Raw genomic sequence first — 12938 nt, forward strand, 5'->3', positions numbered from 1 at the left:
TTAAAATTGAAAAATTGAAAAAGAAACCCACAAAATCACTGTTTAACTTGTTTACTTCTAAGTATTTACATTTAATTTTACTCCACACTCGAGTACTTTCAGGCCCTATCTGTGGCCCATTTTCAAGAGATGTTTGGGTTGTCAGCCTGGGTCAAGGCCCAGCAGTCTTCTGGAACTTCTTCTCGTTGAGCTGTCATTTATGTGATGGCTGTTCTGGTTTCCTTGAGAGTTGCTAATCTCCTCTTGTTGCTCTGATATCCTGAGCTGATGGTCAATGGGATTCACCCTTGTGGTAAGGGAGTGGTCACCAAAAGTCTGTTGGGCAGAAAACCTAATCTCCAGGTCAGAAGGGTCAATCTTAGCTTCTTTTAATATCAAAGCTCGGCTTATGGGATCTTCTGAGGTAAAACCCTTGTTTCCTTCTATTACTTTAATCTCTGATGAGTGCTCCTTCTACTACCCTCCTATGTCTGATTTTATTGCTTTTTTATATAAGCCTACTGTTTTTAAAATCCTTCCTATAGTCATTTTCCCAACAATGCCTAGCTATAGCACTTCCCTGAGAGTTAAGCTGTACTGCCCTTCTATGTTCTTGGACTCTAGTCCTTATTCCCCTACCTGATTCCCCCACATATTTGTCTCCACAATTGCTGCAATTGATTATGTATACCCCCCCTACATCATCTGTATTACTGCCTTCTCCTTCCAGTTTATTTTTACAAACTTTCTTTTTTACGGTATTATCGAAAGTATTCACAAATTTATGTTTACTTTCTTTCATTTTTGAAGTGATTTGTTTCATTTTAGGTATAAAAGAGAGGGCAACTATTTTTTTGTTTTCTTTATTCCGTGTACTCACTACATTTGCTCAGTAAAAAATCTTCCCGAGAGGTATAAGCGCTCCACCATCGGCGCCTTCGTCAGGATGGCCCTCTCACACTGCTCCTCCTGAAATGACGCACACAGCGAGTTGGAGCGCGCCGCCCAGGTCCTCGTCGACAACGGACGCACCAATCGTGGTGTTGATGAGTCAATAAGGAAAAATATGGAAGCCTGGTACCACTAGGAACCCCACCCCGACGTTGCAGAGCCCATCAAGCTTTTCTACAAGGGGCACTTCCACCGGAGGTGCAAGGAGGACGAGCAAGCCCACAAAAACATCATCAAGGAAAACGTCAGCCCCACCGACCTAGACAAAAACATTAAGCTATTAATATACTATAAAACTAAGAAGACGAGCAGCCTGGTGATGAGATCCTTTGAAGAAGACGAGTGTGGTCTACCAATACACATGCCCTGTCCGAGGATGCCTCGGCAAATACGTCGGTATGACCTCCATGCGTTTCTCCAAACGAATCTCCTGCCACGCCCAAGAAGGAGCCATATTTAACCACGCCATGACTCCTCATAACAAACGAATAAAGAGAAACGACATTATCCCTAGTATTGAGATAATAGACCAGACAACGGATCTCCGACGTCTGCGCCTCCTAGAAGCCCTCCACATTGGAAAACAGAAACCAAATTTAAATATCACCCAGGAAACGTTTCTCCTTCCCACCGCCGCCCGGAGAGCAGCGAACCATCAAAGCAAGACCCACGGCTTCGCCCTAGACCGGCCCGACCAATGAGAATCCAACTCTAGGTCCGAGCCGCTATAAATACCGCCCCGCAGACTTTCTTGCTAGTCCCTTCAATCGACTCGTCCGAAGATGACCTGCGAGAAAGTCGGAACGTCAAGTGATGCCAGCTATACCAGCTATACCACCATCAACAACAGCTTTAAACCAAAGACGACCCCAGCCCGGAATTGAATTACGCCTATAGAATAATAACGGCATTGACGATGCCCCCTGCTTGACCTGGACCTGAGATCCTGTTTTAATAAAATAAAGATAAAAGATTACCCTCAGAATTTATAATTTTTGAAAATTCCCAATATGAATATTGGCCAGTTACTCAGAAACATCGCTGAGCCTGAGAAGCGAATTGTAAGGAAAATAGAAAAGACAATATATAAAATCAACTCGCTTAATTCTGCCATTCTTTTTAACAATAATAATAATAATAATAAGCTTAAGATTCAAATACCTTTCCCTCTTTATTTGTCTCGGCATTAAAGTAAGATTCCAGTATCCTTTAAAAAACTGAACCACACTTCCTAACATCATTCTGCTTGAAAAAATAATTCCCAAGGTATATATAAAATTAGTCGTATCTTCTGTCCCGGAAATTTTGTGCTACTTTCTTCCCTTCTTTCTTTCTTTCCTCTCCAGGAAAATTGGCCACTTTTTTTCTTCCTTTTTTTCTTTACAATTTCTGAAGAATTTTCTAAGGAATGCGGCTCGACGGTTACAATTCATAGGAGGCGTTGAAGGAGTTACGAAGGAATTCCAAGGAGGACATTTTCTCTCTCTCTCTCTCTCTCTCTCTCTCATACACACACTTCTTAAATCCTTGAATGTTTTGTGATGCTTATTTTTGCTCATTTAAATTAGTTCTCTTCCTTCTTGCAGAGAGAGAGTTAACCTTCACCTATCAAATGGTTAGTCGACTGTGTCGGGTGGCAGCCTGGGTGGGACTGGAAGGTTGAGACCTTTGGTGCCAAGGAGGCAGATAATTATCTATCTATCCTATCCTCCTTGCCTGGTGCAAATCCCAAAGGGGGAATAGGTGAATAGTTGAACAAAACAGGAATTATAATCCAAGACTTGTGATTATTCCGAGTGATTATTGCTGCTAAGAGGCTGAAATCTTCATGACCTTTTCTTATGTTTACTCTGACTCTTCAAGATCTCCAATGCCGTCAGTGCAATTCACGCGATGCACTGTAGACGTTCCTGCTTCCTTCTACCATCTGGCTGTCCAACCACTTCAACTTCCTCGGATTATTGATAGGGAAAGTAATGAGGAAATCGAATCATACGACGACAGGTGAACCATTTCTCATGAGGAGGTCTCTGGGGAGTTTCTCTCTTCACCAGAAGAGCAATCATTTCTCCTCACACAAACTTTGAGCAATTGATGTGATTTGCAGCCTTTGTTTATGATTATTGTATAAAAACGAGTGTTGAAATATTTTAATTAAGCAGATAAACTGAGTAAGTCGTGAAGATGTATTTTTTTTTCTTTTTCACCAGAAGTGTCATTTCTCCTCATAGGATCTTAAGCAGTTGATTTGATTTTCAGCCTTTGGTTGCAATTATATAGATACAAGTGATTAAATATTATATGTAAACAGGTTAACGAAATACCTTCTTTATTTCAATGTTGTGATACTAACACCAGCCAGCTCCCATTTTGGGAAACCATAGGCAGTATCAACATCAACTTGACATTTTTCAAGTATTTTGGGATTAATAGGATTACCCTGTGGGATTTCCCTACAAAGTCCTGTTGCTTTTGAAGGTTTATGTATGATGGCCAGGCCATCAATCCCTCTGGGATTAATAGTGATTTCATTTTCATTTTCAAATCCAATTTGATCATTAAGGCTGTTGGCTACGAAATTGCATTATGGAATGTAAACAGCAGTTCTGTTTCATTTCCTGGACAGTCTAGTACCTGTGGTTATGGAAGAGAGAGAGAGAGAGAGAGAGAGAGAGAGAGAGAGAGAGAGAGAGAGAGAGAGAGAGAGAGCATTAGGAGATACGTAAAAATCCTATTTAGCTTAACTGGCAGAGGGTGGAATTGTGTCCCCAATTCTTTTATGTATTTGGTGACTTAAGCTGAGAATTATTGAGAATGTGGTCAGCTGATTGTGACTGGTTGCAGCCTGCTCTGGGAGTGACTTACTAGTTCTCCATCACGAATTGTGTAGGGGTAATATTTCTTGTTTTTGGAGAAGACATACAAATTATAATATATATATATATATATATATATATATATATATATATATAATATATATATATATATATAATATATATATAATTTATTTTATAATGACCTTCCTCATTGAGACGCCATTTTGATTCAGTCATCATGTAGGCAAAATCTTGCCTGATCCTCATTTGCATTCTTACTCATTGTCTTCTTTCTTTCGTTCTTCTGAAATACTTTCCTCATTAAACCTTGTTATCTATTTCCTTTTAAAGTGAGATCTTTTAAATTTTATTTTTAGATTCTTTTGTCATTTATCAGATTTCGCTTTTCCCTTCTTACCCTTCCTTTGATCTGCGTTTATGTCCCCCCTCCGCCTTTTTCCCTCATTCCCTCTTTCGTTCTTGGCTTCACAATGCGTTTCTCTCTCTCTCTCTCTCTCTCTCTCTCTCCTTCCTTACATCACACCACTTGAAAGAGAAACGTGAAATGCAATTCTCTCATTCGCTCCCTCTTTCACATATACGTAAAGACATAAGGTTTTAAAAACAGACAAACGGGAACAAGAGAACAAAAGAACAAAAGAAAGATATGGAATAAACAAAAGACCCTAAACAAAGGAAGGGTTGACACTTTTAATGTTGCTTTAGAGGGCTTTTTAAAAAGTGGTGGCACTTTTGTTCCTGATTAAAAGGTTTTAGTTCCACAGAGGAGAAGGACTTAGTTTGACAGTTGCCAAAACTGTTATTATTATTTTTATTATTATTATTATTCAAAAGACGAACCCTATTCATAGGCACAAGCCAACCGTAAGGGGTAGTGACCGTTTTATTTATTAAAACAAAATAATTATCATAAATGTATCTCCTTTAGGTATTTTGTCTTTATTTATTAAAGAAATATAATTTTCTCTTATGAATTTGATCTCTATGGTTTTTTTGTTTATGAAAAATTAAATTACACATTAGAAATATTCTCTTTTGATATTTTTTCTGTTTTATTGATAGAAGAATTAGTTTTTCCACTGAAATTTAGCATCCTGTTTTAATGATTTGCCTTTTTTTCTTCTTCTTTATTAAAAACATATGATGTTAACTTTAGATATCTTAAACCTCCTTCATCTTCATTATTTTGATAGTTATTTTATCATTCTTCAGTGGAATATTTTATAAATTTCAATTTTTTAGTCTGGAGAAATTCTCACCCCCCCCCCCCCTCCTCCCTTCCCCCATTGAAATACTCATCTATCTTTTTATCTTTTATATTTCATTCAGAGAGAATTGGACTTGAATAACGAATAGACTCTAATCTATTGTTTTTTCTCACGAGATAACTGACAGCAAACCCAATAACAACAACAACACAACAACCAAGGACTACAACCAACAATTCAACAACCAAGGACCACAACAACACAACAACAAAAAAAGGCAACACACCCCCACCAAATACACTAAGAAATCACAGCAACAAGACAACAGCACAGGCACAACAACTCTAAGCAAACAACACCAACTTAACAACAAACAAAAACAAATCAACAAAATACAACTCAAACAAATCTCAATGCCTTCACCAGACTGCTAACACTACTATCTCTCACAGCTTCTGACTAAAGACTGACTCAAAAACTCTCACTCAAAACACAGACCTCTAACAGCAAACAACCCAGCCAGAACTCACTAACAGCCAATACAGTCGTTAACTATCCACACTGCAATTACACACTCTTCTCTCTCTCTCTCTCTCTCTCTCTCTCTCACACACACACACAGACGTTGTCAAATGGAACCCCATAACTCCTCCATAACTTGATACATAAGGACCTTATTTGACCTTCCACTAGTTGCAGTCCTCGGAAAAAAAGTCGATTATGTTAGACCAAATACAATATAACTCAATATATGTTTGGTTTAATTTTCCGTTCACTATTTAAGATTCTCGGGTCTCATTATAATCCATTACCGATCGCACCAAACTCCTAAGGTTTCGTGCAAGTTTCTCTGCTTTGATTATTCCCGAACCCTTTTTTTGTCATTCTGCGCTCTTTCTGATCACTACAATCATATTAAACTCAATACCCAGAATCTTTAACATCTTTCTCAAGTGAGAGAGAGAGAGAGAGAGAGAGAGAGAGGTACTGACTTTTACCTCAGTTACTTCAGACTTAAATGATTACAAAGTCGCCTTCTGTATTTTGTATCCATGAAAGGTTAATTTAAAAGTGGAACGTATATTTTATAGTGTCATTCATACCTATGAAATGAGTTGAAAGAATGGAAAAAAAAATATGACAGAAGACTCAAATGGGGCTTTTGAGGTCAGAACAAAGGCTGCGGTAATAAAATTAAGAGATGATAAACGCACAAACACCGAGGCTTTGTTCTTTGAACAAACACTAGCCCCAAGCGTAACTAAGGTTTCATAAACGCCAGGATTACATTTATGTGATATCATAGAACAAACGCTCTTCTGTGGAAGGGAGTCCACTTTTTTTTTTCTTTTTTATTTGTAAGTTGCTAAAGGTTTAGAGCTCTCTCTCTCTCTCTCTCTCTCTCTCTCTCTCTCTCTCTCTCTCTCTTTTCCCAGACCTATGCCATAATACTCTATGCAGGAACTTGTTTCGAAGAAAACATTTTATTCAACTGCTACTAGTAACCAAATAAAGTATAAATTGATGAATGCACATAACAACATGGAAATACGATTCAAACTCAGAAGTTCCCGATTTTTTAATCTGTACGAGAGAGAGAGAGAGAGAGAGAGAGAGAGATCATTAAATACCCATTTGCATATTTTCAATGGCACAGATATCATTGGAAATTGTATGTTTATAATCCCATAGAAATCGAGTTTCATATTTTTAGTTCCTGAGGCTGATGTATTGAAGTGGGATAATATTCACAACAATGTTTAATCCACCGGTGAATATGTCGACGAAGTACAGAAATAACTGATTCTCGTTTATTCTCATGTGAATGAGAATGATTGATTCTCATATAAATGAAAATAAGAGTTTCTCATAAATTCTCATTTTGATGAAACTCATTTATTCTTATTTATTAGAATAATTATCAGTAAAAAGTGTGTTTGTGGGGGGGGGGGGGGGGGGATGGGGTGGCGGTCTGTTTTCATTAAGTAAAATCTGAAATTTAAATCAACCAGCAACATAAATTTTTATCAATCATAGTCGTCAGAACCGCTCCTTATTTTTTCTTTTTTTTATTTTCTTTTTATCCGGACGCGAGCGAATTCTATCCGGATCAGTAAGATGGCCGTAAAAGAACGCGAGGTTTTTTATCATGGTATAATGATAAATAGTATTTTAATTCAGATTCATTAGTAAATAACATTTTCATCGCATCTATTAAGAAACGGTTGGAATGTGTGGCGCATAAATTCGCGGCTCATAATGTTTTTATCTTCTTGTTTCCAGGAAATTGGGAAGAGAAAAGTTCTCTCTCTCTCTCTCTCTCTCTCTCTCTCTCTCTCTCTCTCTCTCTCTCTGTGTGTGTGTGGTGTGTTGTGTGTGTGTGTGTGTGTGTGTGTTATGGCTGCTCCCAATCACCAGTCCAATCCTCAGAATAAGTCCCTCCAATCAAGAGAAATATCCCATAATCCTACTTGCTGGAGTTAATCTCCGGTGTGCGGAGAGAGAGAGAGAGAGAGAGAGAGAGAGAGAGAGAGAGAGAGAGAGAGAGAGAGAGAGAGAGAGGAGGGCGGAGGGAAATGAATTTCCATTAAATACTGATGTACGTATTTCCAAGGGCATAAATATTTGGCGAAATTTTATGTTTATAATCTTCTAGAATTTGATTTATTTTTAATTCCTGAGCCAGTAAATATTGAGGTAAGATAATATTCAAATTCTTTTATTTTTTTGAGCTAGTGGTGAAGATTATGGTTTACAAAACCACTGATTCTCACTTATTCTCTTTTGAATGAGAATCAGTGATTTTGAACTATTCTCTTATAAATGAGAATCAGTCATTCTAATATGAATGAAAACCCGTGATTTTCATTAAATTTTATTTTCATACAAATAGGAATCACTGATTCTCATATAAATGAGAATCAATGATTCTCACCCTTACTCCTAAATCAGCCCCGGTTAAAAAAAAAAAAAAAACACACAGGGAAAAAACAAAAATGGGTTTTTTTTTTGTTTTGTTTTTTTTGAAAGTTAGCTTTCCCATTAAATTCAAAATTATGGAGCTTTAAATCCGGCCACCTTTGTTTGGGAGGCGGCTGATATCAAGTTGGTCAAAGTTAATTTAATTATTTGATTCTGTTTTACTTTATCTGTCAAAACTGCCCTCTTGAATTTAATTAGAATTGATTAATTATTATTTATTATTATTATTTGATTATTATTATTATTTTAATTAATCAAGCGGTCGGAGTTTATGGATCATGAATTGGTTTGCTCAGTAATGCTGACCTCGTTTATCCAGTCCTGGAGTATGGGAAGAGGAAAGACGCCCCCCCCCCCCCCCCCCCCACTCACTCTCTCTCTCTCTCTCCTCCTCTTCATCTCGCTCTCTCTCGCTCTCGAATCAATTCTCATATAACGTGACTATGTAATATAATACTATATATATTATTAAGAAATATATATATATATATAGATATATATATAGATATGATATATAATGTTTGGTATGGGACGAGGACACTTTAGTAATTATGCCTCCTCCATGTTGCGGTTTTTCTGTCTTTAAATGAGTTTCCTTCTGTACTCGACGCCTTTCCATCTGTCCGTTGCTCTGTTTGATTTTAGAAGAAATCATTGAGATGAGAGAGAGAGAGAAGAGAGAGGAGAGAGAAGAGAGATAGAGAAAGGCTCTCCTCCTCCTCTTATTTCTGTCGCGCTGTTGGTATTTGAGGGACAGAAGCAATCTTCAAATGAGCAACTGATGGCGAATTCCAGATTTCATCTTACGTCCGCCTCTGGAACTTTTTGAGAAGTTGTCCATGAAAGATAAATATTATGGCCCTATTGGGTTTTTAAAAACTTGATGATAAGATTGAAAAGGGCGAAAGTCTAACTAGCATTCCTTGTGCAAGTCCTAATCGAAAAAGATAATTTGACGCCGTGATTATTATCTCCTTATGGGGGAATATGAGTCCGAATTTGTTTGCCGTGACTTTTTTTTGTGAGGTCATTGTGGGTGGGTGGTGTTTTTGATCTTAGGGTTTGCGCTTGAGGCGCGCGTGGCGTGTCTGTGTTTGCATGTTGATTGTTGTGTGTGTGCATGTACCGTTTGTGTAAAGCAAAACAATGTAAAGAATCAAGAAGCAGAGAAACGGAATTTCCGATCTGTGAACAAAAAAATGGTTGAAAAAAAAACAGGACTGGATAAAAAAAAGAAAAAAAAAAAATTCACGTGAATAAAAAAACTTTTTTTTGCAACATTTGCAACATGACGTTGTTTCCCCTTTTTGGTTGATTGACGAACACCAATTCATCTGTTTGTTGATATTTCATATTTCTGGACGTTTTGTTTTGGTTTGGGATGTCTGCACCTAACCATACTTCTTGATATATATAATAGATATAATATATTATTATATACATTATATATTATATATATAATATGATTATAATCTAATATATATATATTTATATTATTTTATATATTTTAAATATATAAATCTATAATAATCATATATATATATATATAATATATTAGTATACATATAATATGAGCTATTGTCAAGTACCAGGCCATTCTTTTCATTAATTAAAACTGATCCGTGGGTAGCATATTGTTAAGAGATACCTAAATAATCCCTAACTAAGGTAACCCTTGCTTTCGTAATAAGTACTAAAATCTTGAAAGTTAACGATTAAATGTAGCTCTCCAGTTCCCGTTGTAACAAAACTTTACCTTCTGATTCCCCCTCCTGTCTCGTATTTCTCCTTACTCCCCCTCTCTCCACCCCACCCCGCCCCCACTAGTCGTTTTTTTCCTTCGCTCTGGCTTATTTCCCACCTTTGCCACCTGTGTTTCTCGTCCCAGCTCCTGCCATCGTAAGCGCCTTGTTTAAGACTTGCTCTGATCATTGTGAGTACGGTTGATATTATCCATATGATATTTTGGATGTTTGGTTATTGGGGCAGAATATTTAGTTTATTATGTTTGGTTAATGTTAATTGAACTTTGGTAACTGGTTTTTGATATGTAAAGTTTTTGTCAATTAATTAAATATAATTGTTTTATTGTTTTTTCCATATTAACCTATTGTTTAATTTTGTGGGGGAATTTTAACTTGAACCTTGACAAAATGGGGGCCTTGTCCCGGGATCTCTAAATTTAAAATTAAATTCTGCCCAAATCCATTTCAACGTAACATTTTATATATTCTGATCGTGGGATATGATTCATCATGGTGTTGAGTATTAATGTTACAGTGGCGCTAGTAACTTTTATGTGATGTTTCCAACAGTGATACCGTAATCCTTTTAGAGTAAGCTTTATTGTTTTTAGTGCGAACGAGGTATCTCTATTTGTTCTGTCCGGCGCCACCCCCATCGAGGACCTTTAGTGTCCTTTAAAACTTTAATTACGGTTGTAACTAAGCCAAGATAGTTTTATAATCCCCCCCGTGGGTTATTTATTTGAGTCACTGATTAACCACTTTCGTTGTATTTGAAGCATTCAGGCGGAAAAATCAGAAGGTAACATATTTTGCTTAGCGGCCCCGTCGACCATTGGTAGTTTCGTGTAAATTGGCTCGTTATGAACTAAATTATCCTTGTCCGAAGCTTCCTTTTCCCCGAGGTGTTAACTTCAGAAGTTCGCTTCCCAGTTTTCGCCATTGTGCAAGCAAGTGTTTGATTATGACTTAAAGTGTTTTAAACACAGTATAATGGTGTAAGCCTATATAGTCCTACTTTTCAGAAAGTAGCAATTGTTTTACAAGGTGGTTACTAACAGGTAGACGTCTCTTTAACTCGAAATGCCGCTCTTTTAATTGTTGATTGGAATTGATTTTCAATAGTGACCAGCGTCCACCACCTGACTTCCATTGTTTTGTCGCTAATTAAGAAATGAACCGTTTTGTTTGTTTTAGCCAGCTAAATTTGGGGTAGCTCTTCCTCCTAATGCAAAAAATGAAGGATGATAGTACGGTAATTACATAGTATTCATGCATTGTATAAGTGAAGACCTAGTGGAATGAGTTCTGAGGGCAGCAAGTATATCGTAGACGTGGGGTGATCAAATCATTCGGATGTAGAAGTCATATTGAAGCTGGCTATTCAGATTAAGGCAAATGCAAATGAAAAGAGAAACCATAAATGCTGGAACGAGGAAGAACAAAAAGAGACAGTTGGAAATAGAAATAAAATCAGGCTTTAATTAGAAAGAAAACAGCCAAAAGTGGAAACTGAGGTTTTTATTAAGAAAGAACCCAAAAAAAGCCCAAAAAAAAAAGGAATTGGAGTTTATTCAAGCTAAATTCGACTATTGAGCACTCAGTTAGCTCAGCAAAGGGAAGAAGGAGTAAAATCAGGTTAGCGTATGGCAAAATAAAAAAAGCAAGAATTAGAACTAGAAGCTAGACAACCAACTGAAATTTGATTTGACTAGATGCATCCCAAGTTAGTTCCTAAGTTTCGATGAGACTGGAAGTTTGACGTTGTTTTTTAAGAATTTCGAACGACTTTTGGCTTCTTACATGAAATGGCCCCTCTTGAAACAATGGGTGTGCGGCTCCATTCAAGCCTAAGTTTGGTCGGAAAAGGCTGTCCAACTGTTTGTTGGTAGTATCCTGGTAGGCGAATTGAGCAGCTATATGGTAATCAAAAAAGGCTTGTTTTAGGATGGGCATATTGCTGTTGACTAGTGAAGGTTATTTTCGTCCCAGAAAGTTTCGGGGGGGGTCGAATTATTATTTTAAGCACCCCATATTAAGACTTTGGACTGAATTTGCTGCAGAAAAATTTAAGGTTGTTTAAAAGTGGCTTGACGTCAGAAGATGTAGTTAACTTATGAATGGAATTAATTAATCTCATTGTTAACCTGACGGAATTTTAAGAGACGTCCTCCCTCACAAAATATCCATGATTTGTATATAAGCTGATAAGGAAGGAGAAAGATACTCAAAATGGCAAGATGTTTTTGGCTGATAACTAGTTCCATTAATACATAAAAGGCAGTCCTGGGTAATGTAAAACCAACCATAGAGCAGAAACCGCTTGGGTGTATACAGATGGGTAAGACTTATAGTGGGGTTTGTTTTGGCAATTATTGGGGGGGTAAGAAGGAAGGCCACATGATTAGTACTTGTCCGAATCTCCTGCATTATAAAAAGGGGGGGGGAAAGTGAACTGAAAACAGGACTCTCCATTTAAGGTGTTCCCATGGATACAAATCAGACGGCCGGTAAAGAATCTGCAATGCATTGCGTATCACATGGATAAGAATTTGTTTGAAAAATTCATTTGTAACGGGTAGCATAATATCATTAGCACAGTAGTGATAAACCCATTTAAAGTAAGATGTTAAAGGGAGAACAGGTTCAAACCAAAAGCATTTTAATTAAGTGTTTTGTTCCAAATCTCACATTGCTTGATGAAAATGTCATAGTCAGGGATTGGATTTAACTGAGCGAAACTAAACTTTGCCGCTTACAAAGAATTGTTTCATAGGATTGTCCCGTATCTAACTAGTAAAGTAAAATGGCTTGTAAGAGAAGGGAATTTCCCCGTTGCCAAATGTACAAGTTGTTACTTGGTAACGATCTTCTTGCTGGAGGGAACTGTTGTTACCCAATCTGATAATTGTTTATGAAACTCCTGGTAAGTAATGAAGGTAAAGTGAGAATGCAAAGGGAGATCGTGAGTGGCGTAAAAAGAGGATAATGAAAAGGAGTCGAAAAGTGGAGGGTTTGGGTTGTGTTAATGTGACGACCCGCAGTATGGGTTAAATAATGATAGAGTGAAAGGTAAGTGTACCCAACCTCGCAGGATAAAGTACAAATGAACAAGAAAAGCCTTGCCTTGAAAGTTACAGTAGGGAATATCCAACCTTTAAGAAGGGTGGGTTTTATAAGCAAGCATTGGAGAAAGGGATGGAACAAGGTACCTGGGATATTACTTTAAGGATGAT

Source organism: Macrobrachium nipponense, chromosome 25, assembly GCF_015104395.2.
Source record: "Macrobrachium nipponense isolate FS-2020 chromosome 25, ASM1510439v2, whole genome shotgun sequence".
NCBI lineage: Eukaryota > Metazoa > Arthropoda > Malacostraca > Decapoda > Palaemonidae > Macrobrachium > Macrobrachium nipponense.